A 16,283-nucleotide genomic window follows, 5' to 3' on the forward strand; every position below is an offset into this window, starting at 1 on the left:
AAAATGAAAGTTTTCTGCTACTTCAAGGTGCTCTCGGTGCCTATATGACAGAACTCCAGTTCAACACTGGGGCAGAACTTCGCCTACACAAGAAAGGCAAGAGAAAGGCCACTAGAAAACTCTTACAGGTTCACAGTCCTTACAAGCAGGATCCACGTTTAGCCTGTGTACAGACCAATGAAAAAGGACCAGACCATATTTCAGGAGAATTTGCTGAATACCCTATGTGAGGGGACACATTTCCTTCTTACAGCATTAATTCTCCACATAGTGATGCACCACACCTTTGGCACAGCTTGAACCAAAATTCTTAAGGCACTAACACAATTTCTTACAACAGAAGAATCAAGGATGAACATTAAGCTGGAGGAGCACTAAAGGCTGTAAACTTTTAATAATTTGTCTGATATGCCTCTTAGACCTCCCAGCATCTTACAGAAAGGGACTAGATCATCTTCTTCAACCTCACAGAAACTGTCTCCAGATAAACAGCAATGGTATTAATTTAATTAGATCAGCTAAATCTTTTACATAGGGGCTCTTAAATCATTTTCAGCAGTATGAGAAGTACTTTTGCTACCCACCTCCATTAGCTTCCTAGCTCCTCCTAGCTAAGATTAAATATGTGAGTGAAGTTTCACAATTCTCTCAAACCAGTTCAGAACTTCATTGTCACTTAAAAGAGCAATCCTGTCTCTCTCCATCTTCCCACACAACTCACAACTGTTAACTTCCAGCACAGATGGATGGGAACGTACCTGGCACTGTCACTGCAGACAGCAGTAGCGCCTCTTTAAAGAGCAACATAATGTTAGATCAGCTCAGGATGCCTGAAATGCAACCTTCTGGTCAACCATCAGCCCTGTACGCACAATGACCCCTGCAGAATAGTGTTTCACTTCCGTAAATTTTGTTTTCACTTCTAAGTCCTGGCAAATGTCAGCAAACCCTTCTTGAATCTACCTGCTCTGTAACGTTTTGACCAGTTTTCTTGCCATGAATCCCCAAAGTGCTGTAAAAAAAGTGCTGCTGAGCTTCTGCTCAGAGAAATGTAAGCATGACTTAGCCTTAGCAATAACAAATGTGAACTACTTCTGACAATCTCCATGGCTAATTATCTTTACTCTTAAAAACATACCCTTTAATTTCTAACCTAAATTCATCTTCCAGACAGTAGATCTTGGTTTTGTTTTCAAACAAAACTTATACACATATTCACACATACAATTTCTTTCTCCAATCAAATATCCTCTTTCTTCACAAGATTCTTCCAAATTATGAAATATTTTCAGTAATCTGTTCAACAACAACAAAAAAAGGATTACCCTCTCTGAAGACTAAAATCTTGCCTTAGACAATCCTTTAGCATTTCTCCAAACCTTCTCTAGTTTGCTGGGCTTTTCAAGTGTATCCATCAGAACTGAAACTGCTGCTTCTACAGAGGACTATTAATAGAGAAAGTGACAATGACATCTATATGTTTATACCTATAAAGATTGTATTAACTCTTCCAGTCCCTCCAAGCAGCTGAAGCCCATCTTGCATATCATTTTACTATTTTCTCTACTGAAGTAGCCACATCCCAACTTACATTCAAGTATCATAATTGTTAGGTTTTTTATTTGTTTGTTTGTTCCAGGAACTGGCTTTGTTGAGGGAAATGGAGAGCTCTAATAAATTAAATGCCGAAATACTAAAAAAGTGTATTAAAAAGTAGAGGTAACGGTGAATGAGAAAGGAAAGTAGTATTTCACAATAATCTGCCTGCATTGCTTATGTAAGAAAAATAAAATAATATGGCATCTATATAAGAATACATCATAGAAATATCAAGCTGATGTGAATCTCTTTATTCACAATTTCTTTGCTTTATTGATTAATTTATCTTAGCCAAGATGATAAGGCAGGCAATATTCATTGACCTAAAGAATCCTACCAGTACATAATAAGGGAACAATCACCGGACAAAAGCAGATTACCCAGGACCAAAGGAATAAAAATGAACTTCAGATATTTATATATTTTCAAAGTAGTTCTGCAATATTTACCACTCCTTACAGCAGAATATAAATGATAAGCAACATATTATAACCAACATTTATCCATTTGAATTCCATGAATACTGCTTAATAAAAAATAACAATTTCCCCATTTGCAATAAAAACTATAACCAAATTCCAGCTCAGCTGCTGCTACACTGGTCAGAACACTTAAAATAGCTGTGAATATGTTACAAGTCAATCAAACAGTCAAAAGAGAAAGTGATGTAAGAGCAAAAATACAGAGTTACCAACCACAGTAAGGCTGGGCACAGCAATTATTTTCAACAGCAGTTTCTTAACTTTTGTTCCTTTTCAGATTCTATAGTTGCCCCAATTCTGCTGGATTCCTTGAAGATGCCCTAAGAAACTGCACTTCTTGGACATCACAGATACTGTTCATCTCTGTGTAAGCCCTTCATACCTTGCTTAACTGCTACATTGTCAGCAGAATTTCAAAAGAGAAAGTCAATTATTTATGTGCTGAAAGACCCAACAACAGTGTGTGTAGCAAGACCTTCATATATTTCTCCAGTTCTCTCTGGCCTTGCAGTCACCAAAGATTATAGACAAGTGAAAGCAAAGCTTAAGCACTGGCAAGAGCAAGCTGGACAGTTTAAAGACGAGATGCTCAGGGATCTTGGGGATGCTGTAAGAAAACAGTTACAATCCTTCCTAATTCCAAAAGGAGTGACAGCAAGGGAAGAGGAGCAAGTTCGGCTTTCTATACACTGCAAGGCACAGTGAGCACATGGGGAAGGCGTACATAAAACCTTTGAAAGACAGAAAAAAAACCCAACAAAAAAGCCATGGAGATGGGATGGAATACCAGGATGATACCAAGTCTAGCCTTCAGCAGTCACGAGCTTCTCTTTCTCATGCAGATGTACACTTTGTTTGCAGCTTGCTTGCATCCCTCTGCACAGCACAAGACTGCATTTTGTACTCCAAAACCCTTCACTGAATTCAAAGTATTGGGCCACATTAAAAAATTTCAGTCTGAAGATGGTAAGCAGTTTGGCACAGAATGAGACGATACAACCACGCTGCAGAAAAAGTGAAAAGGCCTCAAGTCCTTCCACGCATCTCTAGGCAAGACACACCAGGACTGCATTTAAGATAGTGTTCTCTGCAGTAACTGACAGCACTAATCCAGGCCATGTCATCTCTACATAAAGCTATAAACTGCATTTAACTATCTTTAGGAAGCTACAGGTTATTTAAATCCACAGCCACAAGATCTTGTCATATCTCTTTTCTGATATCTTTTCCTTCTGTCAATATCTATATGCAGTACTAAAACCATTTCTTTCTTACAGCTGAATGAATAGCTGTCACGCCAACAGTTTAACATTATTTTTACAATCCCCAGGATCATTTCTGTTGTCCTCCCTTGAACTCTACCCAATTATTTCCAATCCACCTCACCAGGAGGACACAGTCCTGATTCTGTGCACCCTCTGCTGAGTGCACTCTCCTCCTTCTACCCAGCGCTGTTCTCACTGCACCTCCAAGGATATTAGCTCATTTACTCCAGTGCCACGACGAGAGAAGCAAGTAACTAGAACGCTTTTCTGGTTTTCAAATCCAACTCTCATCCTGTGGTAAGTTATCATCTGCCTTTCTGGTTCATAAGTCTATCGATTTTAATAGTTAGATGTAAAATAAGTATTTTCAGACTTTGACCATTTAACTCAGAATATGAAATCACTCTATAATGGTACGTGTTGAAAGATCACCAAGTTTCCTTTTACTTCTGGTATTATTTAACCTTGCATCTGCATAAATTACCAGCAAACATCTCACCTCACTAGAGTACCAATAAAAATATTTCAAGTCTTTGACCAAGAACTAGCCCCCAAGGAAACTACTAAAAGCATCCCCATTTGAGATACCCCTTTGGTAACAACTACATCTTGAAATCTGCCAGTTAGCCACCTAACATATGCCTCGCTAATCACAGACGACAAACCCTCTTTAAAAAATCCAGTGGTCCAGCTTCAGATACCCTGAGGAAGAGAGATGGACACATCTTTCTGCTTCGTTCCAAAAATACTGTAACTTTTTATATCTCTTAGTTGTAACTTTAAAAAACCTAAAACCCAAACGTGAAATAAGAGCTTACTGATTCCAAATAAAATTCAACATGCAAAACGCTAAAACAAATTGGAAAGGATCGGATTAGAAATGGCATTCCAGTGACTTGAAATAAGATTACATTGGCAGAAGTTATCTTGGTTGTAACAAAAAACTACAACTTATAATGATCCTTTATTTTAAAAGCTATATTATTTTTAACTCTGTTAGTCATTTATAATGAACTCATTCACCTTTCTATATCCTTTGTATTTAGCTAGTAACTTATGTTCAGCTTCAGTTTCTTTCCATCTATTATATAAATGTTTCAAGTTTTATATTTTTATAAAAATATTTTATATAAATCTTTTATCACTGCTTCTATATTAAGAAAGAATTTAAGAGTCTCTACTACTGGCTCAGACCAAAGGTCCATCTGGCCTAGCGTTCTTTATCCAAGAACGGCCACAAGCATTAGTAGGAAGCAGTACGGACAGGGTAAACATATATGATACTTCCCCCACTTACACACTCCCTGACTCCAACTGTTTCCAGTCTGGTGTATTTCCTGAGCCTGGTGTGGTTTGCCTCATTCCACAACGGATTTTTCTTCGCAGTGCTTGCCCTGTCCTTAAATCTAAACTTTTTGCACTCACATCACCTTCCAGTACAAAAATCCAACACCTCATACTTTCCACAAAGAAGCACCTATTTTTGCTTGGTTTGATTGTACTTCTGACGCGCTTCATTTGTTAGTTCCTAGTTCTTGTATTAGAAGACAGGAAGAGCAATCATTCCCCCAGTATGATTTTGTAGACCTTTCCACACCACCCTTGCAAATTCTTAAACACCCTTCATCCAGGCTGAAGACCTCTAAGCCTGGACTCGTTCATTCCTCCCATTGAATTCGATCATCCTTGGTGACTTTCCAGAAGCTTTAAGTTGAAGGTACCAGAACCAAAAACATTATTTAAAGTATGGGTGAAAAAGGGATATCCAGAGATATAATCAAGGTTTTTTTTCTTTTGTTTTCCATTGTTTTCCTATTTATTTCTAATATTTGAATCACTTTTTTGACTATTAAGTACTGAGATAGTGTCTTCACAGAAGTAGCTCATGAGACGTAATGGTCAGTTCAGAGGTCATTATTTTATAAATATAAGCATATGCATTTATCTGCACTTTTAATCTCATTTTCCATTTCATTGTTCCGTTACTCACTCTTATAAAGTCTTTTTGTAATTCTTCACATTCTATGCTTGCCCTACCTTGAATAACTTAGAATTATCACAAACTTGTGTCATTCTTTGCTTATCCCCTTTATCAGATTCTTTATGAATATCATTTTTTAACCAAGTCTGATTCTGTGCAGGGTAATTTTGCATTTCATATTTATATTACAATTTGGTTACAGTTATACTACACCTAAGTTAATTGCTTTAAGCTTTGCAAACAGGGACCTTTTAAAGGTCCAAATAAACACAGCAGTGCCTGGAGTCATGGTCTGCTCACACATAAGTACTTTAATCAGATCATAGCCATAAAAACTGATAATTTTTAAATTGTCAGTTAATTCTTCTCCTCTATCACTGTAAAAATTGATATCAAGTCACTCATACTGACTAAGGGACTGGTTTAAGAAGCTGACACCTGTTAAATTTATAAACTCTCCTTGTATAGGTTAAAGTTGGCTACTAAAATCTGCATCCAAACAGTTACATAGCTTTTAATTATCAAAAAAGTTTCTTAATGATCACTTTCTTAATTGGCAATAATACTTCTTAGTATTCAAATTTTAATATTATATATTTTCTTAGTATTGGACACAAAAAATCAGAAGTAAGATGCGATTCTGGAAAGCTCTTAAACAATAACACTTCTGCAAAATGTAAGATACTTTACACCTCTTCCATAAGTACTAGTCTACCTTCAAAGACCTTGTTTCCTTTAATGAAAGAGAGTAAAAGTGCTAGAAGGAAGCAGGCAGGTACTTACTATGGAATACTGATGAATGGTATTTTGTTCATGCATCCTTTCTGACAGCCTTACATACATCCAGTTCTATGACCTAAACAGCTTACATAATGGTGATTTGTGTGTGCAAATGTTCATGTGAGGGTCTATTATAGACAAAAATGAACAATAGCATTGCTTTTTAAAAACATACCATAGATTTTTCACTACTTGGAGATCTCTCACACTATCAATGTTTCTATTCTTAAAGCACATTTTCAAAGTGAAGCTTAGGGGCAGAAATCTCCTCTCAGTTCTGCAAAGCAAAATTCATCCATGATGTTCTGCTCTTCATATATGTAAGACCTGCTTATAGATTTCAGAATAAAAAAGTATTGCTGAAATTAAATTATGATTTAGGGGTTTTTAATTGTTTTTTCAAGACAGCACAACTTGTCACCACATTGGCTATTAGCACTTTTATCAATAGCATTAATCTTTATTTATTAAGGCCACTTTTTAACACTCTGTCAAGAAGGTTCCTACAAAGCAGTGGAGTAGGGAATTATCATCATCATTATTATCTAACATAGCATTTCCATAATAGAATTCCAGCAAAATTTACTGAATTAAGACTGAGACAGAAAATCCATGAAAGAAAAAAACAACTGAGTTTTAAAGAACCTTGATTTCCTTTGTGCTGACTTAAGAGTATTTCTAACCAACCTGCCAAAGCTACAGATGTATGAGGGGGAAGCGTGGAAGGCACCTGTGTGGGAAAGCACAGACAAAGCAGAGATACTGGCAAAATCTTGTACAAGAACAAGGCTTTCAGGATACCAAAAAGCTATTTAGTTTAAAAGACTAAGGAGTCTTTATAAATCATAATTTCAATAAGTAATAACTCTCTCCACTTCTAGATAAAAAACTAATGCAATCAAGGAAATATGTAAAAAAATAAAAAAAAGGAAAAGGAATTAAGGGAAAAAGTCTCATTATTGCTAGCCATGTGGTAGAAGACTTCTTTTTAAAGAACTATCATTAAAGCAAAGGAAAAACTAACAATTTTTTTTACATGAGCAACTAACTTAAGGGATCACACTAACCAAATTAGAACTAAAAAATGCTGAATGTCTATGGGGGCACCAAGGTTAACTGTTGGTAAGAAAGATTAAATAGCTTTTAGTACAGGGCTGTTATTAAACCATACCCAAAGCATTCTTGAAAATTCCTCTTAACACACAGGAAAGCATTATTTTATTCACCTACAGAGTTCAGTCTTCACTGTTTGCACTCAGAAAGTTATTAGCTACAGGGGACTGTAAATTGCCATTTGGAGCAATGACTCTAACATAAACTTTGCTTAGCAATTAAAAATGTCTGCTTTTAGGCAAGTGAGGGTTGCATGACTGCACTTGAATAAAATGAACTATGCTTTCTATCATCAGGCTTGATATCACTTTAGTATCATATAAATGCAACAGTCCTTATGTGTCAGCGCAAGAAAACTTCTGAAAAATCTAAAAATGTTAACAATATTCTATAGTTCATTTTAGGAAAACTGTCCTAGATCATACCTAGATCACTAAGCACACGCACCCAGACTTAAACTACTACTGGTTTGCTGAAGCATACTCCTAATATGACCCTAAAAAATTGTAAAATTGACACAGAAGATGAAACAATGTAGACCCAGTTTAGCAGTACTGCATGCGTGACAAAATAAGACCAAAAAGAGTAGCAAGATGTCCCCTCATTTTCAGGCTTGCACACAAGTTAAGGGATTCCCCTTGATCCAACAACCTGCTGGCACAACATTTGGAGCTGGCCACACAGATCTACCATGAGGTTTGGCCTCCTGTACCCTGATGACTAAAAGTCTTTGGAATGAGTGTGCAGATTTATTGTTTCAGTAAACCAATATGAGAATGCAGTTGCGCCTCTACATTTCTTGGCATTTTTGTCATGAAAATAACAAGCTAACATGAGATGGATCCCATCCTGAGGAACACACTCCAACCCAGTGAGATGTTACCAGAGAGTAGAATGCCACCAACCACTGAGCTGGCAGAGGACTGTCCCAGGTGAAAAAGGAAGGCAGGACAGTCAGAGGCATGTCAGTACACCTCACAGGCAAAACTGGCCAAAGATGTCTATAATTCAGGTCTCACCTGGAAGTTACACCACTTGCCTCCAGAGAAGAAATCACTCTACAATGCATCCATGGTTTGGGTAGAGCTGAGAGGAAGCAAAGGAACTTTTGCAAACTGGTTGTGACCATCTAAATTTCTTGTCTTATGCTGGGCATCAGCAGAATGGGAGACACGCAGAAGCTCAGCTTCAGTTGTCTTGGTGGAGTTGAAGACAGACAAAGGGAAGGAGAGGGAACACTCTGGTCTGGTAGAATAGCCAAATACCAGATCTTGGCAGTAAAAGGTACAGGAGACTGGGAGATCTTGAGCTATAGTCCTTCACACATTAAATCTGGAGCCTCCTTGGGCTGCATGTACAAACACAGCATGTAAAGTTACAGCTGATATTTCAAACCTGAACGTCTCTGCCAACCACTCATTCTGTTTATGAATCCACACCAATTTAACTGGTTATCCAGTAGGGCTGAAAAGGATGAGCAGCACACTACTTTCCTCTAAAACTGAGAACTTTCATGTGATTTCCATAAAATTCTGTATAAAATTGATTTAAGGCATCACATAAACAGGTGCAAGACCCGTGTTCAAATTTTTCAGGCAAAATAGAGACTCAGATCTGAATTATGCTTTGTCTCAAAGCAACTGTATGTTAACTATTGTGATTTCTCTCTCCATTTTCCTTCCTCCTCTTTCCTGCCTCCTCCAACTTTTTATGAAAAATAGGTCTGCAATGTGAAATGGCAGAGATACATAGGCAGCACAGGGACATAGCAATTTACATCTGAAATAAATGCCCCGCACAATATGACTGCCACATATTCTGAGCACATGAAAAGAACTGTCCTTGTTTCTGTTATGAATAACTTTGAAAGGCTCTGCATTTCTGGCACCACTGTTGCAGCAAAAGCAGTTGTGAAATTTCGGTATCTTTCAAAGTAAAAATATCCAGGAAGCTCTTATTGCAAGAGGTGAAATGCAAGAACTATGTCCACATCTATAGTTATAGGGGCATTAGTACAAGTGTCAATAATGATAGTAAAATTTTAACAAGGTATATCACTTCTAAGTTTTATACTGTTTCACATATTCACATCAAGCAAGAAAACACAATTACTTTTACAAAAAGCTGTATGAAACGAACAGGCAAGGAATTTCTCAAAGCCTGTATTCCCATATGATCTTTTTTCCTCCATAATTTTTTTATATATCAAGTAAAAGACTGTAACTCCTTGTAATAAAAGTTTTCCACTGGTATTTTCTATATTCTCCTAGATTTCCAATATGTCTGTCATTATTTAGGAAATCCACTACACAGCTGTTGAAATTCTGCAGTGCCTAAATAAATGCTTGTCACTTAAGTTTACCAAAAAAAAAAAAAAAAAGTATGCATTTAACTTATTTTAAAATCCTTATCATTCCAATTTGCAGAACAGGAAAGAAAGAAAAATGCAAAATATTGTTGAAGTCCTCTGGGTCTATTTAGCACAAACATCTCTGAAAAAGTATCTTTAAGATCACTGATGAATCATCACAAATGCAATCAAAACCAGAGAAAATTAGAACAAATCAACAGATAGTCCATACGTAGCTGAACTTCCCTTGTTTCTGTTCCTGAAAAACTGTTTTCCTATTTCATCACATTTATACTCCAATCTCAGGAAGCTGACCTCCCCAAATTTACACTTAGTATAACAAGCTTTACAGCATGCCCAAATTTCAGAAATTTCAACAAGGAGTAGAGAAGTGAAAGTGGGGTGGCCTGGCTGGATACTCTTCATTCTAAAAAAAAAAACCAACATTGTCTCCATGTCCTCTCAATTTAAAAATGTCAATTGTGATATTTTACAGCATTTTAATTCCAGCAAAATCCTTACTGCATATATATTCATGTCAGGAAAACAGCACTTCTGCCTGAACATCTTTTGCATTTGGGGAATGTGTAGAACTACTCTGCAAATATAATTTGTCTTGGTCCTAGGTGTGATTTTTGAGATTCCACTGAAGAAAACCTGACATAAGTTTTCTAGCACAGCTCTGGAGTAAGTGATCTCTTGCGCAAACTAACCTGTGAAGGAGATGGTAACTCCCAAGATATTTAGATCTTTATGGGTCAAAGCCATATCCAGATGGATGTACAATACAGGTAGACCACAGAGCATCAAGCATTCCTAAATTCCCTATCAAATCCTGGAATGTCCAAGAGCTCACTTCTTGCCCATAAACTGTTCTCCAAAAACCACAGATTTAATATGAAAACAAAACAAGTAAAATCTTTTTAGCTTTTCTAGGAACCTGAAAAACTGTTTAAAAATTAGGTCAGACTGTGCAGAAAGCCTGCAGAAATTGTGCATTTCTGGTTAATCTCTGTCAGCGCATTACGGATTCCATGGTTATGAGGATATCAAAAACTGTCCATTGTTTTCTGTAGAATTTAGCACTGGCTGAAGCAAAACGCGCTAGTACTTAACGCTTTGCTTTCCCCTCCGCCCCTTCACCATATTTGCTTTACAGATTTCCCTACCAGCAGTTGGTTGGATAAACTCAGCATTTCCCCTGCTATCTGCTATGAGGGCAGGCAACCAAGGATGATGAAATGTAGGAGAAGAAAGGATAACAACAGGAAGAGACAGAGGATTTCTCAGTAGGTTGTGCTGCACTAGCACACCAATGGACAGCAATTGAAGTAAGCCAATAAGAAGGACTAAAAACCACCCATTTCTTTTGCAGAAGGCAATGATGGAGAAGTTCATTCTGATCCAGTGGTGCTGGTTGAAAAGTTGGTGGGAACAGGGCTGCTAGAGAGATGAATAAAAAACCCACTACTTAAAAGACCCGTCAGCCGCATTGGTATTGAGCAATAACCATGCAGAGTGGCAAACTGAGAGTGAAAACAGTTTCATGAAGGTGAAATACATTAAAGCTACAGCCAAATGTAAAGACTTTTGACACAGAAAGCAGTTCCACTGAACTTCCAACTCCTCCAGTCCATCTATAACATTACATGGACATTCTCACATAATTGTCAGGTACTTTGATATATATCAATACCCTGGCAAATTACTTCTACTCAGGAAAGTAGATGCTGATTAGCTTTCAGGAATGAAAGTCAAAGACCACAAACTGGCAAGACTAGGCCATTGCATTTATGAAACTTCTTTCATATTACTGGAGGTATTTGTGTCTAAGAATGGAATTCTAAAAGGGAGCTTTAATTATCAAACTATAGTCTAAAGAACAAATGCTAACAACAGTAAAGATAGTAAGAATGGTAAAGAGATTTTAGATGTAACTTTTTTCTAGCAGCAATGGTTGATCCATGCATCAAATCACGTCTAAGAGGAGTTGTCTGACAAACAAGAAACACCTAAGGTAACACCTGGTTAGATACTGAAGGCCAAAAATCTCAAGATCATGCTCAAAATGTATATGACAAGATTTCTGTGACTCAGTGGCCCTTACAATGCCATGTTCTGAACTGAAGTAAGTCAACATGTTCATTAAACAGGAAACGCTTCCTGAAACCCCTCTCTTCTGTCCAGCCAGTCCTTGAAAACCGGTAATAGGTTTTAAATAAGGACTGAGCAAATGGCCCCATTTCTGTGCCGTACACATCTCCAAACAGAAACCAAACATGGAGCAGTGTATGCAGCTGAATGAATGCCAGATCCACAGGATACATTTGACCAGCCAGCTTCATTAGTTTCACAGAGGACTGTGTGTCTCAGCTCTCAACCCTCTCATTTTATTTGGAGTTGTTGTCAGAAAAGTTTGTGTTGCAAAATACAAACAAATTGCTAACACAGAGCAGATTCCCTTGGATTGTCCAAGTTCCTCAAGCTGTTCTGGACCATAGGAATATCTTTTTCTACAGACACAAGCCTACCAGATAAATCCTAAATCCTATTTATACCCATAGGATATACTCTACTCCCAAGCCTCATTTATACATCTGGCATGTATGTAAATACTGTTCCCAAAGCAATAGCAACGAGCACAGCTGTATTTCTGGCTACCTACCTTTCCTCGTGTATCATATGTACATACCTACACACACAGAGACAGGGACCGTGTGCCTATGTTCTGCTGATCCAGACTCAAAAATCATGGCAGAAGTCTGTTCCCACATCTGACATGCAGTACGTCATCCCCAAAAGTTCAGACCCAGCATATCAGATGAAATGGAATCATAGAATCATAAAATCTTTTAGACTGGAAAAGACCTTTAAGGTCATCGAGTCCAACCGTTAACCTAAGTCCACCACTAAACTATGTCCCTCAGCACTGCAGCTACACATCCTTTAAATACCTCCAGGGATGGTGACTTAACCACTTCCCTGGGCAGCCTGTTCCAATGCTTGACAACCCTTTCTGTGAATAAATTTTTCCTAATATCCAATCTAAACCTCCCCTGGCGCAACTTGAGGCCATTTCCTTTAACATTTTGAGGCTTTATCAATTGCAGTCTGGCTCACTGGTTATGCACCAAGCTTCCCTGTCAGGGGTCTCTGACCAGGCTAATTTTGCATGTTGCAATAACCACCTAATCAATCCATGTCTTTCTAAATCCTAATAGAGCACCTGCACATCCAGACATGAATCTTCCTCTTGACATCCTCCACAAACATAAATTACAAGTTCAGTGCACATACCAGACAAGTCTCAGTGACCCCTTGACAGGGCAAACAGAGGTCATGCAACAATCTGATTGTCAGCACCCACTACTTCCACCCTTCCACTTCCTGAATTTTAAAGCCCGTAGCTGTAGTTAGTATCACCCTCCGGTCTCACAGGAATGCAGCTTCGAAGTGAACACTGGTTCCTAAGCAGCGTAGCATAAGCAATGTTTCCATTAGCAAGCACTGCAGCATAATAGGAGCAGATCTGTAGAATGAAACAGTTGGTGCCAAGGACATAAAGTCCATATTTCACACCAGAGGGGAGTAGTTATGGACGAGCTCTAGTCTGGTCCAATGGCCTGGATACACTTTGGCAGGAGTGCATCAGCTGGAGCTTCATCTGGAACGAATCAACTTTGCAGACTCCAAGACAGTCCTGCAATGCCAAGAAAGGTGTGGTAAGATGTGTGTAGTGACAGGAGGTTCACTTGAAAACCACTAACATACTAGTAGGGCCAAAACCTTCTTATTCTTGACTAATACCTGGTCTGTCAATTGCCATGGCCATACAAGGACACTTGCATGTACGTAAGGAATATCTGTCATATCCCAGTTACCCTTGCATCTCAGCCATCTCTTCAAAAATTTGCCGTTCAAGGCTCAGAAAGGCTTTCCAGTCTGTAACAGAAAGGTTGGGAAGTCAATCAGATGTCATGAATGAAGCCTGTTGCTATCAGGTCGAGGGCCAGGTGCATAATAATCCTTTTTAACTCTAATTCTGCAAATTCAACCCAGCTATGTGTAAACAAGGAACCAACTGGTTGGTCACTGCTTGGTAGGGCTGAGCCACAGCTGTGGCTAGAAACGGCACGAGGTACTAAGTTCATGGTCTCTTTTGTCTCGTTGACGACGCACGCCATCATAGCTCTGTCACTGCTCAGTAATGCATGCTTAGGGAAAGTACCTACGGAAGGAGAAACACAGTCTTTCACTTGCTGATTCTTCCAGTTCTGATATCAGCATACCAGAGCCTTCCCAACACTGTCACTGGATTTGGGTCACAACAGTTAGTATTTACTGATGGATTTAACTTCCACAAGTTTGTCTAATCCTTCTTTCAATGTATTTTATAATTCTAGACTTCACTGTCTCTTATATTAATGAGTTTCACAGTTTGATAATATGGTTCTTTTTTTTTCTTTTAAGTATGATGCCTGACAATCACACTCCCTGCTCCTAGTTCTTGTCTTATAAGAAGCAGTAAATAATCAATTCTCTTTTCCAGCTCTACGCTATCTGTGACTTTATAGATTTAGTTCACTTGGGTTTTTTTTCATACTGAAAGCTCATTCCTCAGTATCTGTTCTACCCATTTATGAGACAGGTTGATCATTTAATTTCTTATCCCTCTATACTGTAAGAGCCTTCTAAAACTTTTTGCCGTCACCTTCAGAACTGACAGTTCTGCTTAATTTTGTATCACCACCAAGCTTTTTTGAGCCTTTCATCCAGTTCATTTCTGTTAAAAGGAACCTGACTGCTAACTGAACTTCTCAATTCAAGGCAGCATGCCAGCTATTATCTGAGCCAGAAACACTGCACAGAAAGGAATGCTAAACAAAAGGCAATGCCAAACAAGTAACCTCGTTCCATGCCTGCTGCCCTTGCCCTGGTCATATCTACAGCTCTCCTGGCACAGGCAAAGAAAACCTTTGACCATTTCCCTTGTGCTCAAAACACTGCAGCCAAGGGCAGCCCAGCCCACGCCAGAGCAGGTTTCCCTGCTGAGCAGGCAAGAAAACATAAGAGATGAGATGGAGGCACTTTCCCAGATTCCCTGAATCTTTTATGTCCCATCGGTGGTGCCTGAGGGAGCAGCACTACTGAGTGGCTCCAGCTCTGTAACAAAATGGTAGCCAATATCAATCAAGAAAAAAGGTGACAAAGTGCCTTTGTCCCACCAGCTGAGAAGAGGAGGGAGCAGGATCCCTGCTCAGTATTGGTACTCTGAGGCACAGTCTGAAGACGCCCAGACCTTGCCCTGATGCAGACTTCGGGTCTTGCCACAGCTTCCACATAAGCCAGTCCTCCCCTTTTCCCCCAAAGACCACCTCCGCTGTGCCAAAACCCACACCAGCCACAGTATCCTCCTCAGCTGCTTACCTACTCCCTATTCTGGAAACTGGGAAGAGCTACCCTACTATGCCAAACCCTATAAAAATCAGTTAACTCCAGCAATGTAAGTCACGCACTCTGGAGTATATTTCGCTTTTAAAGGGTGGAGAAGGGCTGGACTGCCCAAACTGGGTAGGGGTTCACTTTACACTGTCATTCCCTAGTGAAGAAATGGGGAATCCAATATAAAGCAGGGGCAGTAGGAGTGAGGCTCACAAAGGCTGAAAACAACCAGCCTTGAAGTTCAAAAGAACAACTTCTCACAAAACATTTTCCTCAGACTAAACTTTCCCAAAATCCAGTATTTAGTCACTACAGGGACTGAGGTTCAGACTCCCTCTATTTTCTGCCTGTGGCTTGCTTAGTGAAATATTCAGTATCTGCCCCTTTATACCTTGCCTTTCTGGGGCACTGAACAGGGTCACTGACTTACCAACTGAGGAAAGACCAGAGAAAAAGAGATTAACTCAAGGCAGATCTGAAAAAAAAAACTTCATTTTTCCATTAAAATGTTGTGGTTGCTAACAGGGAGATTATGTTGGTGTGAGCCAGAGAAAGAACCTTTCAAAAAAAGTACACAAACACTTCTGTAACTTAATCATTAATTGAATAATACCAGAGCAGAAGGGATTAGAAAGCAATACTTGTGTCACTCTAACCTGCTTTTTGGAAAAGTAAACTCACATCCTTTAAGATCTTTGTAGACACAAGCAGAAACGTCACATGCAAACTTGTGCTACTTCCCGTCTTGTGTCAGGATGGCTAAAAAGTTTGATCATTACACTTACTACAGCGCTGGCTTTGTCACAACTAATGTATCTACTGTCAAGCTAAGGAAATCACAGACTTATGTGTTAATATGCAAAAAAAATAACTGGGTGCCACAGAGGACCAGATACCCCTGCTGTCAAGGTCAAAGAAGCCTGTGAGCATCATAGGAGTGAGACATTCAGATCTCCAGGGATCAAGATTAAAGATGGTATTAGCTTTAGAAGAAGCAGAGCACCTTGTTCTTCAGCAGGAGGTTTACTGCCTAAGATGCTGCCCCAGCAATTGATGCACAGTACAAAAGCATCAGATAAGATAGAATTAAAAGTTGAAATGATAAGTGGGTAATGGACAATATAGGAAAAGAAGGAAATAAGAAATTATCTTTTCCTTGCAAGCATTTAACTATTCAAGGATCTCTGGAGGTGCTAACTCCTGATTCTCAAATTTTTGGCTAATTAATTTTTTCTCATTCTAAAAGCTTCATTTTAATTAGCTCCCAAGTT

General features: G+C 38.8%; 1 protein-coding gene across 2 annotated transcripts in view; it reads right to left on the reverse strand.

The window, feature by feature from the left end:
- Positions 1-16,283, reverse strand: part of LOC309402900 (LIM zinc-binding domain-containing Nebulette) — a gene marked incomplete at its 3' end in the record, with an annotated part of 280,892 nt that overhangs the window by 118,423 nt on the left and 146,186 nt on the right. The window lies entirely within an intron of this gene.

This window comes from Phaethon aethereus, assembly GCF_964289735.1.
Source record: "Phaethon aethereus genome assembly, chromosome: 2".
Classification (NCBI taxonomy): Eukaryota; Metazoa; Chordata; class Aves; order Phaethontiformes; family Phaethontidae; genus Phaethon; species Phaethon aethereus.